A 10,916-nucleotide genomic window follows, 5' to 3' on the forward strand; every position below is an offset into this window, starting at 1 on the left:
TCCCTCCTCTCCTGCAAGGCAGTGATGCAGGCAGGGCTGCCCGCTGCCAGGATAGGGGCTGGCACCATCCCAGTGCCCCGGTCGGGGGGATGGGGGAAGCAGGGGACTCTCCTTCACTGAACCAGATGCCAGAAGGGCTGTGAGAGTTATTGCCGCTTTGAGCAGCACCGAAAGGAAAGAAACCCCCCAGCCTTTGGGTTTGAAACACAAAAGGCCGGATCTGTGCCTGAGACACAGCTCCCTTCCGGAGCTCAAGCAGCACAAAGCAGCTGAAAAAAAAAATGGCTTTTCTGGCAAGATGAGCTCTCCTCCAGCATGGGATGATGGCAGATCTCTGCCTTGCTGTGCAGCCAGAACAGGCTGCCCTTTCCTTCCCGGTGCAGTCTGCAATCACCTCACCCAATACTTCAAGGACAGAAGAACATGCATCTGACTGGCCCCAACCTTCCCATCTTGATGGCAGTGACCAGGTATCTAGGACCTATATGTGCTGTGGGTGGCAGGCCCCCAGCACCTCATGGAGTACTCCTGACTTCATTATTTTTGCCTCGGTCATTCCTCCTGGCCTTACTCCCAGGCCTTGGCTTTGCTGGGACCATTGCTTGAAAGGGACTTAGTGGTGAGAGCTTTGCATTTCTGCTGGAACTCTTAAAGCACCAGGACCCATTTATTCTTCTGCTCTGCACTGAAATGGCCCCAGAAAGCTCCGCTGGCAGGCCTGGGAGGGACCCAGCTGTCCACTTTCCATGCCAAACCCATGGGGGCACAGGGGCTTTTCCCCAGCACCGCATCTTCTGGAAGGAAGAAGGCAAATTTGCCTTCATGGAACAGTCAGCAAAACCTGACCTGAGAATTCATGTCCCGGTGCTGAAATAAACCATTGTGCAGCAAAGAATAGTACACAATATAAGCACTCAGGAAAGAAGCAAATAATTTTATCCTGATTTCTAGTGTCTTCCTGACTTGTGCGCACCCTCCCATCCTCACACATGTCAGCAGAACAAGCACACAGCAGAGATATTTATATGAAAATCCTGCTATCTCCACAGCTATCTATAGCAGCTCTATCTGCGCCCATGGTTCCATCCCGTGCTTTGGTTCCCTTGGAGTAGCTCAAGCACCCGGACTGCCCCCATGCACCTCACCTTCACCATCATCAAAAAGGACCAAACCAAAAAGCCATCGTGCCATGAAGCAGCGGTTTGGTGGAGCAGGAGGATATGGAGGACAAATGATGGGGACCGATGGGTGCCGGTCATCGTTATTTGGGGTGCCACTGGGAGGGGATCACCCCACTGCCCCCACCCTACAGAAAAGGGCCCCCGTTCAAGAAGACAGGGAGGCAAATCAGTATGCAGAAGTGGTCTCCGCTCGCCAATAAATTAGCATAAACCACTCTAGGAGGTAAATAGACATACAAGGCGCCAGTGTGTGCAGCGTGGGCTGCGGCTTTGTCTCAGCGCCACTATTGTCACGGCCCCTGCTGCAGGCTGACCGAGTGGGGCTGTGTGGTGGTTTCTTACACTTTTGACTGCTGGATAAAAGGGGGGAACATAAAGAGAGGGGAGAACTTTTTTCTTTTTTTTTTTTTTATAAGTCCAGACGAAGTTACAGACGTCTGTTAAACGTCAATTACAGCTGAATAAAGACGTCTGCTTAAGGCTTAGTTATGGCTCCTTTCAGCCACTGAGATTTTTCCAGGGCTGGCCCGGGATGCCTTCGGCAACCTAATTTGGAGATTGTAACTCTATAAACAGGCTCTGGCATTAATCAGGGCTGGTGGAAATGCAAATGACGGTGTGCAGGGGGCTTGGAGATGGGTTGGGGTCCTGTGTCTTGGAGCCTGGGCAAAGAGTAAAAAGAGGAAAGCAAAGGCAAGGAAGAAAGGGGCCGTGTGGAGATGCGGGGACCCGTAAATAGTTAGCTTGGTGGGTTTTTACCACTTTCCTGCTGGTGCTCGGAAATCTGGACCCATCAGGTCTTTCCATACCCTCCCAGTGCTTCCACCTGCACCAGCCTAGAGCCAGCTGGCCCTGGGATCTTTCCACACCAAGGCCAAAACATGAACAAAGCGGGCATTTAAAGCTTTCATATCCCAGAGGACCATCGGGTGCTTGGAAGAGACCAACCTGTATGAGAAAGGGTGTCCAAGCAATGGGGAATTCAATGCTGCTAAGAGACACTGCTACAAAAGGGCAGATTGCATATTCCCATCTTTTATTGCAAAGCCTGTTGATGTTGTCTCCATTTTGTTGTAGGAAAAAGGACTCGAGCTGAGCAGGAAATAAAGTTCTAGGGCACGTTGTACGCACCATTACAAGCCATCCTGATGACCACAAAGACCAAAGCACCTTTCCATGGGGAGAATCTAGGGACCATCTTCCCTCTCAGATACCTTCATGGCAGGTGGATAAGGATGGAGAGCAGTGTCATTGCCTTATGTCGTTGCCACCCTATGGGGAACACCCTTCTCCACCTTGGGATACCTAGTGAGAGAGAACAGCTTAGGGGGAGGACATGGATGAATTTTGTTGGAGAAGGTTAAAACAGAAAAACACATCCCAGGTCCTTCCTTGTGGCTGCTCAAGAGAGTCCGTGTCTTTCCCAAGCCAGCAGAACGAAGCCAGGAATATTTCCCCTTGCTGACGTTCACACACCCATACGTCCACCTCATGGGTTGAAAACATCACAAACAACATCTGAAGGATCATGTCCAGCCTGGGCAGAGAGGGTGGGATTGAAGCTGGATGAGATTCTTTTGGCTGTGCTTTCTACACAGCTGTGCTGTTTCCTTGCTGAAGTCTCCTAAGAAACCCATGGCTTGTCCCAGGGCAGTATGAATGAGGGAGGTGATATGTTAGGGTTGTGGGGAAGCCTTTGCAGGAGACCTGTGTTAATGAGTGTATTTAATGGGATTTTATTTTTGATGCTGTTCAAGGGAAGACTAAGAGGAGGATGGGAGGTGAGACCTGGTGCAGGCACAGAGGTCATGAGCTCTCCATTGCACCAGGTTGATGATATCTTTCTCCCTTCACCTGGAAAAAAAAAGACAGGTCACTTTTTTTTTTTTTTTTTTTTTCCCAGGGAAAGAAAGGTCAAACCTTGCAGTGAGGAGGTACCACTGAGCCCAGAAAACAAGAGACAACGGAAGATGGATTGGATTTAGGGTGATCGGAGGGTCAAAATTGGAGATGCGGTGTGGGATGTAGAGCAAACCCCAATGGACAACACCCAGGGCTCCCAAAACGCAGGAGGACGGTGGACCAGCGACAGCTGGAAGATTTAATTGCTCCTCTCCGCAGACCTGCTCGGCTCCCTCCCTCTCAGATCTGCATTTCAATATGAGAGCAGCAGTAAGTGGGATGCCGCTGGAAGGGGTTAGAATGATTAATCATTTAAAAAGCAAGATCTTAATTACAGGGTGCAATTTTTGCTATTTAAGGAGTCCATTAGTTTCCAGAAAGGAGGGAAAAAAAAAATATATAGATATTGCAGGTTATTCTCCTTTTGAAGCAAATTGGGGGGGAGGGCCGAGGGGGCCGCAGCACCCATGCTGTCATGGCTGCCCCTGAGGGGCCGAGGGCTTTACAGCATGAGGATGGTGAGGGGGAGGCGGTGGCACCGGTTTCCCCATGGATATTTTTGCAGGGTGCCAAGTGTGAGCATCCACCGTGGCGCTGCAGCGGGCAGGCAGCTCTGCACAGCCTCCTCCCCAGGAGCAGGGGGAGGAAGCGGCCACCGTCAGCCCCGCTGACCCCTAGGCCCAAATAGCTCCCAAAGGGCGCATCGGGGTGTAATTGCTGTGATAACAGCGCGTCCGCTGGGAGCCGGGCCGAGACCTCTTGCCCGTGGATGGGAAGTGGCCGGGGGCTGCCGAGCACAGCACGCTCACCACCAACATCGCGGGGATGCAGGGAGTGGGATCGGCTCCGTCTCCCCCCGCGCCGCAGCCGGCAGGGAGGTGACGGGGGTTAATCGCCCACCGCCTCCCCTCTGACCCCTCTGTGGGTTTTTCTCTTGTATGGTCATTTAGCCGTCCCCCGACACAAAAGGGAGCGATTAAACACAGCTCAGGCCCTTCATGCTTTAGTGGATTAATTTGCTGATCCCCCACGGATTAAAGGTCTCGACAGGATCAGCGGGAGCAGCGGTGCAGACCCCGACGGGAGGAGGACAGCGATAGTGCCGGGCAGGCCTCAGCCCCGAGCAGCCCGCGGGGACCTCGCCCCTCCTCGCGGTGTCACCGAGCCGTGTCAGGGTTCAAGGCATCGGAAGCTCGGCTAAATACCGCCTTCCCCAAATCCTCCCTCTGCATTTCGTGCCCCTTGGATTCAACGCTTGGATGGAAAGCCATATCCAGTGCTGCTGGGGGCAAGGCGTGGACTGCACATCCCTATTCCTGCTGCAAATCCAGAGCAGCGCTCAGCCCCAAAGCCTCCAGCCAAGGTGCAGAGGGGTGACCGGGAGCAGCGGTTCTGGGGACAGGGAATGGGGTGGGGACACAGAGCCGGCGGGGGCTGCTCGCCCTCCCCAGGCCTGCGGGAAGCGGGGATTGCATCTGCCTTTAATTACTCCCTCTCTGCATATCAGATGCTCGTGCACCTTCTGCACATGAATGCTGATTAATTGCAGGGTTAGGCTCTGAGGCAGGCCGGACCACATTATTTCTGATGTTTGCTCTTTTCACGAGGAGAATAAATGCCATGAATCCACAGTAATCAGTGGCTTTTAGCTTGTCACTCTTATGACACTCTTTACTTAGACCAGGAAATGGCAAATGTGGTGGAAATAAGAACTTTATTATCTATTTTTTTTTTCGATCCCAAAAGGGAGGTGCGCGCTGGGGAGGAGGGGTGGCAGAAGAAGGTGGTGGGGGCATCTCGCCGAGCAGGAGACGGAGAAATAGTCTCCATTTTCCCTGCAAACGAAGAGTTGCGCTTCACCTCGTTCAGTAACGGAGAGAAGAAAAGCAGTGGCCGTCCCTTTGTGGCAGCTCCTGGGGAGGAGGCCCGGCAGGCGGGAAAAGGCTGCACCATCCCAACCCACTTCTGTCATGGCTGTGAGCGGTGTCGCAGCACAGGGCACGAGAAGAGAAGGCTGGGGATGTCCCTGGGCTCAGCTGGGATTCTCAGGGCTGCTTTGAGGTGCCGGTGGCTGTGCCCTTGGGTAGGAACGGTAGGCAGCAGGGCGTCACCCGTCTGTGACCTCCATCATGGCCTTGCCGTGAGGGACAGCCCAAAGTGTGGAGTGTGTGCAGACCTCACGTGCAGCATCCCCTGTCCCTCGAGGGTCATCCCGTCCCCTCACGGCACAAGGAGGCCCTGCGATGTAGTGCAACCCAAGGCCCCCATTGCCCGTCCCTTGTCGCGGCCTTCCTCGTCGACAAAGCCCGCCCGGCCCCATCGGCTCAGGTGGGAGCGCCTTTCACCGCCTCCCTCAATGCCCTGCTAGCGATCTCATTGCCGCCGCTTAGCTCAGTGCGAGGGCAGCCCTCTGCTTTTCAGCGCCGAACATCTGGCGTGCAGCGAGCGGGCGGCCGCCGGCCCCCTCCCTGTGCCCCCGCAATTAGGCGGCCCCAAGCCCCGGCCCCGGCCCTGCTCAGGTGAGCGCCCGGCCGAGGAGGGGTAATTAAGGTTAATCAGAGGGCCGGGGGTCAGGGCGGTGGTGGGGAGACCCCGCCAAGTCTAATGGCGGCCGTAATTAGGCAGCTGTTGAGAAGCGGTTAATGAAGACGGCGACCGTTAATAAAGCTCTTCCTGAGCAGCCTTCTGGCCCGGGTAATTGAGGGATTTGCAAGTGCCATCTCCCCCTTAACCCCGTAATGAGGAGACCCGCGTTAACCCTTCCGGGCACAGAGCCGACGGCGGGGCCACAGTGTGCCCGCGGGGACGCAGCATCGCCCGGCCTTCAGCCTCTCCCACGCCAGGCGCTCGGCACCGGGTCCCCGGGAGCCCTTTGAGCCTCGCTCAAAGCGGCTGGCAGGGACTTTGCTCGCAGATGCTTGGGTTTCCCACGCCCGCCTCGGCATTATGCAGTCCCCCCCCGGCCCCACCACCCACCAGCGCCGGGATGTCATCATCAGCCCCGGCCCTGGGAACCCACATTGTTAGCTTAGTAAATAGAGAAATCCCCACTCAAGCATTGCAAATGAGGGCAGAGGGGGAGCCGGAGAACCGCTGCGGCCGCTGCGGCCACGAGGTCTCTTCCCTCGCTCGCTCCCTTTGAGTTGTCAGATGAATTCAGCGCTTAACAAAGAGCGAGGAAGGAGCGGAGCTGCCGCTGCAGCTGGGCAGGGCAGGGGGATGCAGGACGGCGATGCCGCTGGGCCGTGCAGCACCGAGTCCCTTGCTCCGTGCACCGTACTTGGGCATCACGATGTGCTGTGACGGGGGGGACATCTCTGGGTATGGAGCGGCCAAGCTGGGGAAACGTCTCATGCCCACTCAGCATCTCTGCTGCTGCTTGTGGCTGCAGAGCCCAGGAAAACCTGCTGACATGTGGGGCACGAGGACCCAGATCCTAGCCCCTGGAGGCTTCTGAAATCTTCACAGAGATGCAGTGATGTGGGTGACTTTCTCTGACAGACATCTTAACTCTGAGCCTGAGGAGGTCACCGTGCCATTTGGGAGCTTTGCAAGCTTTCTCCCTTCTCGCTGCCTGCCTGACGCTGTCCCAAAAGCCCGTGTTCTGCAGTGTGCTGAGGTGTGCTGGCCCTGCTCTGCTTTGGGATGGAAGGATGAAGCACCCACATCGTGGGCACCTGGCTCTGCTACAGCAGAAATCTGCTCCTCTGGCACAAGACCAAAGAAGGGGGGTGTTGCGTGTCCTGCCCCTGCACATCTGCATGTGTGGAGATAAGGAGCTGGGAGGAGAGCTGCCCTGCATCCCACAGTGCCTGAGGTTGTCACTTCCAGCTATTTTAGGGGATCTTTTTCTTTTGTCTTGAGCAGATCAAATTCCCTTTAAATTGTAGAATAAAAAAAATAAATAAGAAAAGGCTCAGAGGTGACTGAATGCAGTCCGATAGCAGCCTAGTGGTGCTGGCATTGGGTGTTACCACTCACCGATAAATGTATTCTCACCCCAATATTTGCCAGAAAACCTGCTTCGCAGATCCCACATGGAACACAACACTTAGATTTTCATGAGAACGTTTTATTTGTTTGTTTGTTTATTTGTTTGGTTTTGGCTCCCTGTTCCATAAAACACTTTCACTTGGTCACATGCAAAATACATTCATCCCATTTCCTTAAAACAAACAAAATAACCTCTCTTCTCCATCTGGCCTCTTTCTGAGCTCCTTTCTAGCCTGGTCTGCTTCTCTACTCCTCGCAATATGGAACATGACAGGGTATTTTCAATGCTATTTTTGTCCGTTGTGTCATAGCTTATATTTAAAATAGCATTTAAATCTGCCAAGTAGTGCAGTGTTTTAAACTGCTGTCAGACTGAATTTCTCCTCCTACATACTGCATATTTCAGATATGGCTTCAAGACAGCTGAGGGGAGCTTGGAAGGAGGAGGGAAGTGGGGGTGGTTGGGGACCCAATTGTCTGCAGGTGTGAGGACAGCCAGAGGGAGGGCAGAGCAAACAGAGGTGCTGAGCACAGGGGCAGAGAGGGGCACAGAGCCGTGGTTAGTGCCCAGTGAGGACCCGTTCCTTATTTCCCCTCCTTATATCTGCTGAGGTCTATAAATGCATACATGGGGAAAGGCATGCAGCTTGTGGGGAACCCCGTGGATGGGCGCAGGCATCACTACCGGCAGCCCCCCACTGGAGATGGGGGTGCTCCCCATATGGGGGGAGGAATCTGAGCATCCTTTCAGCATGCAAAAGCTGCTGGTCTGTGCCGTTTCTCTCAGAGGGGCCTCTGGGATGGCTGGATGTGGTGGACGGCAGCCCTGGCCCTCGTGAGGCAGCTTGAGAGGAGCTAAATCTTGGTTTCATCCCTCGCAAAACGTCTTCAGCACCATTTAAATCACACTTATTCGTGGAATCTGCACAATGCCCAATATTTGCAATAAACACCTGCCTGGTGCCCTGGGTTGAACCTGAAGCTGCTCCAGAAATGGGTTTTCTTTCCTATATTGGCTTCTGCTTCAATATAAACTTCAGGCCAACATTCTGGGTGCCGGAACGATCCTGCATGGTGATACCTAGTACAGCACAGGGGGCCCATGGAGATGGAGCATTCTGCTCCAAGCCTTATCCCATAGCAGAAAATCCCAGGATCTCATCTTCCACATCTCGTCTTTGGGTGTGTGGACCAGGAGCCTCGCGCTCAGCCAGTGCAGGGATCTTCTCACTACATCACCTTCCCCAGCACTGGGGAAGCTGTGAGATGGTGGTTTGGGGGCCTCCAGCTCTCACACAGGGTTTGAGGTTTTTCCCTGTGGATGCCCCATAGTCGTGCTATTTCTCTCTCCAGCACGATGCCCAAAGTCCTGCAGATCCTCTCCTGGGACACACATGCCTGCTGCCGATATCTCCTACCCATCCTCTTCTGTCAACACCGCCTGAGGAAGGGAGAATTTCATTTTTAGCAGTGTGCCCTCTGTGTCAATAACCCTCCCCATCCCTGCTCAGCAGCACAGTCACCTCCTTGCCCACCTCCCTCCCTACTTCTTCTCTGTGGGGACTTTACCACGCTCTCCCCTTCGCAGAGGCGGCCCTTCCCCTGGAGGCGACCCTTCCCCGATCTCCTCTTTGTCACGGGGCTGCCTGGTGATGGATCTCTCCCGGCGGGGATGCCGGAGGCCGGGGCAGCCCCATTTAGATTCCGCAACAGCTCCTGCCCTGCTCGAGGTGGCTGGGAAGCGTCGGGAGCCGTGACAGGCAGACAAAGAGCCTCCCGTGGCCGCCCCCCCGGCTCCGAGAGGCAGCGCCGTCCCCCCCCGGCTCCCTGTCTCTTCGCTCCCGTCCCGCTGCCCCGACGCCGGGTGGCACCGCGCTGGGCTCAGCTCCGTACCCGTCTCCGCAGCCGCTCCCCGACGGAGCGCTCCCCGAATGGAGCCTCACTCGGAGCGTCCCCCACTCCCGGCTCCGGCCCTCGTCCCCTTGCCAGGGCCCCGGTGCCTGCAGTAATGCTTTTTGCCACAGGGTGCCACTATGGCAAAGCTGGAGGTGGCCCCGTTGTGTAAGCGTTACCTGGCGCTGGGCTTCGTGCTGCTCCCCCCGAATCCCGCAGCCAGAGGGCACGCAGGACACCCCGGGGCTCGGCCCGAGGGAATGGCATAGGGAGGGTGATGCAGTCCCTCCATGGCGTCCTGACGTTGGGACAGTGAGACTCCATTTCATCCAGTCCCAGCGGGGGCAGAAATCCCAGCGGCTCTGGGCTGTGAGTGAGGGGAGCTGCTGCCTCACCCACCCAGGTGCCCATCTGCATGGGTACAGTGTGCCCACTCAGCTCCCATCACCCCGACAAAGGAGCTCAGCTGAGGGATGGGGTGCGAGCGAGGGCCTGGCGGGGTTGTGCATGGAGCCTTGGGCTGGCACCAGCCCTTCCCTGAGCTGAGAGCCTTCCTGCTGGAAAGGGGATACTGCAAACAGGACTCCCATCCTATCCCATCCCTCCCCATTCCATCTCACTCCATCCCATTCCACCCCATCCCATCCCATCCCTTCTCATCCCAAAACAATGGCACTGCACCATACCCAGAGTGCTTCATCCCGTACATCACCCAAGCCACGGCCCTGCAGAGCCCAACACCTCACCCATGTATGTGCATGGCTGGGATGGTGAGAGGCCGCAAATATGGGATTTTTGAGAGTGAAAAGTGCTCTCTGCAAATGGCAGGAGGTGGGATCCTGCGCTGCATCCGCCGCAGGCAGAGAGAGAAGATTCTCTTCTTCCCTTGCTAATAAAGTCTGGCTGAAATGACACAGTATAATCAGTGTTTACCTGGGAGTTTACATACGGTTTGTTGTAATTATAGTTTCAATTCCTGCTTTTGCATTTTTTTTTTTCAAACATCTATTTTTCAATCAGTAAAAGTAAATACTATTTTCAGCCCGATGTAATTCTTCCACTCCCGTGGCCACAAACACAGCGAGCGGAGCGATTCCATTTGCGCGCTGTGCAATTGAGCAGAGAGAGGAGCCCGCCGGCAGCACGGCCCCAAGAGCGGGGCCACGGGGCCGAGCCCTGCTGCCAGCCCCACTGCCAGCACCAGTCAGACCAGCACCAGGCCCAGGCATTGCTTCCCATCACCTCTGCATCTCACCCAGGCACCGGGGAAGGGCTGAGAGCCGTTAGACGCAGCGTCGTTTATTTCTGGCTGGCAAAGCTTTGTTCCAACCCCAGGACTGAGTTGGCACTAAAAGCACTGCCATCTCCCCTTCATTTATTTTTTTTTTCCCCCCTGTTTTTTATGGGTGTGATTTATACAAATACAGGATGTCAGGTCCCTTCCTCCCCCAACTATTGTAGCTGATGGGAGGCATGCGGCCCCATCCGCCCACCAAGCATCAGGAGCAAACGTGGACATCACCACGCATCCCCAGAGCCAATACTGAGCACCTCTATGGAGGTGGATGTTTATAGGTGTATTTGTTGATGTGGTGTCCCCAAATCCTTTCAAAATAATAATAACAATAATAATAGAATCATGGAATTGCTCAGGTTGGAAAAGACCTTAAAGATCATCAAGTTCAATTGCAACCTGCTTATACTACCATACCAGTAGCAGGGAGGTGAGGAGGAACCAGGCATTGTTGAGATGAATGCCTGCAACATTGTGTGAGCGTTGCTGCCTTTGCCACTCTGCTTTAATATGAGCATTACATCCCCAAATTAGGCACCATCTGGACACGGTGCCAAGCCACAGCACAATGCAGGTGGGTCAGGGCAGCACAGTGCAGAAGGACACCCTCCCAGCCCAGGGCTACCCGGGATCCCCTCCATAATCCTCATTTT

The sequence above is a fragment of the Meleagris gallopavo genome, chromosome 12 (assembly GCF_905368555.1).
Source record: "Meleagris gallopavo chromosome 12, MGAL_WU_HG_1.1, whole genome shotgun sequence".
Lineage (NCBI taxonomy): Eukaryota > Metazoa > Chordata > Aves > Galliformes > Phasianidae > Meleagris > Meleagris gallopavo.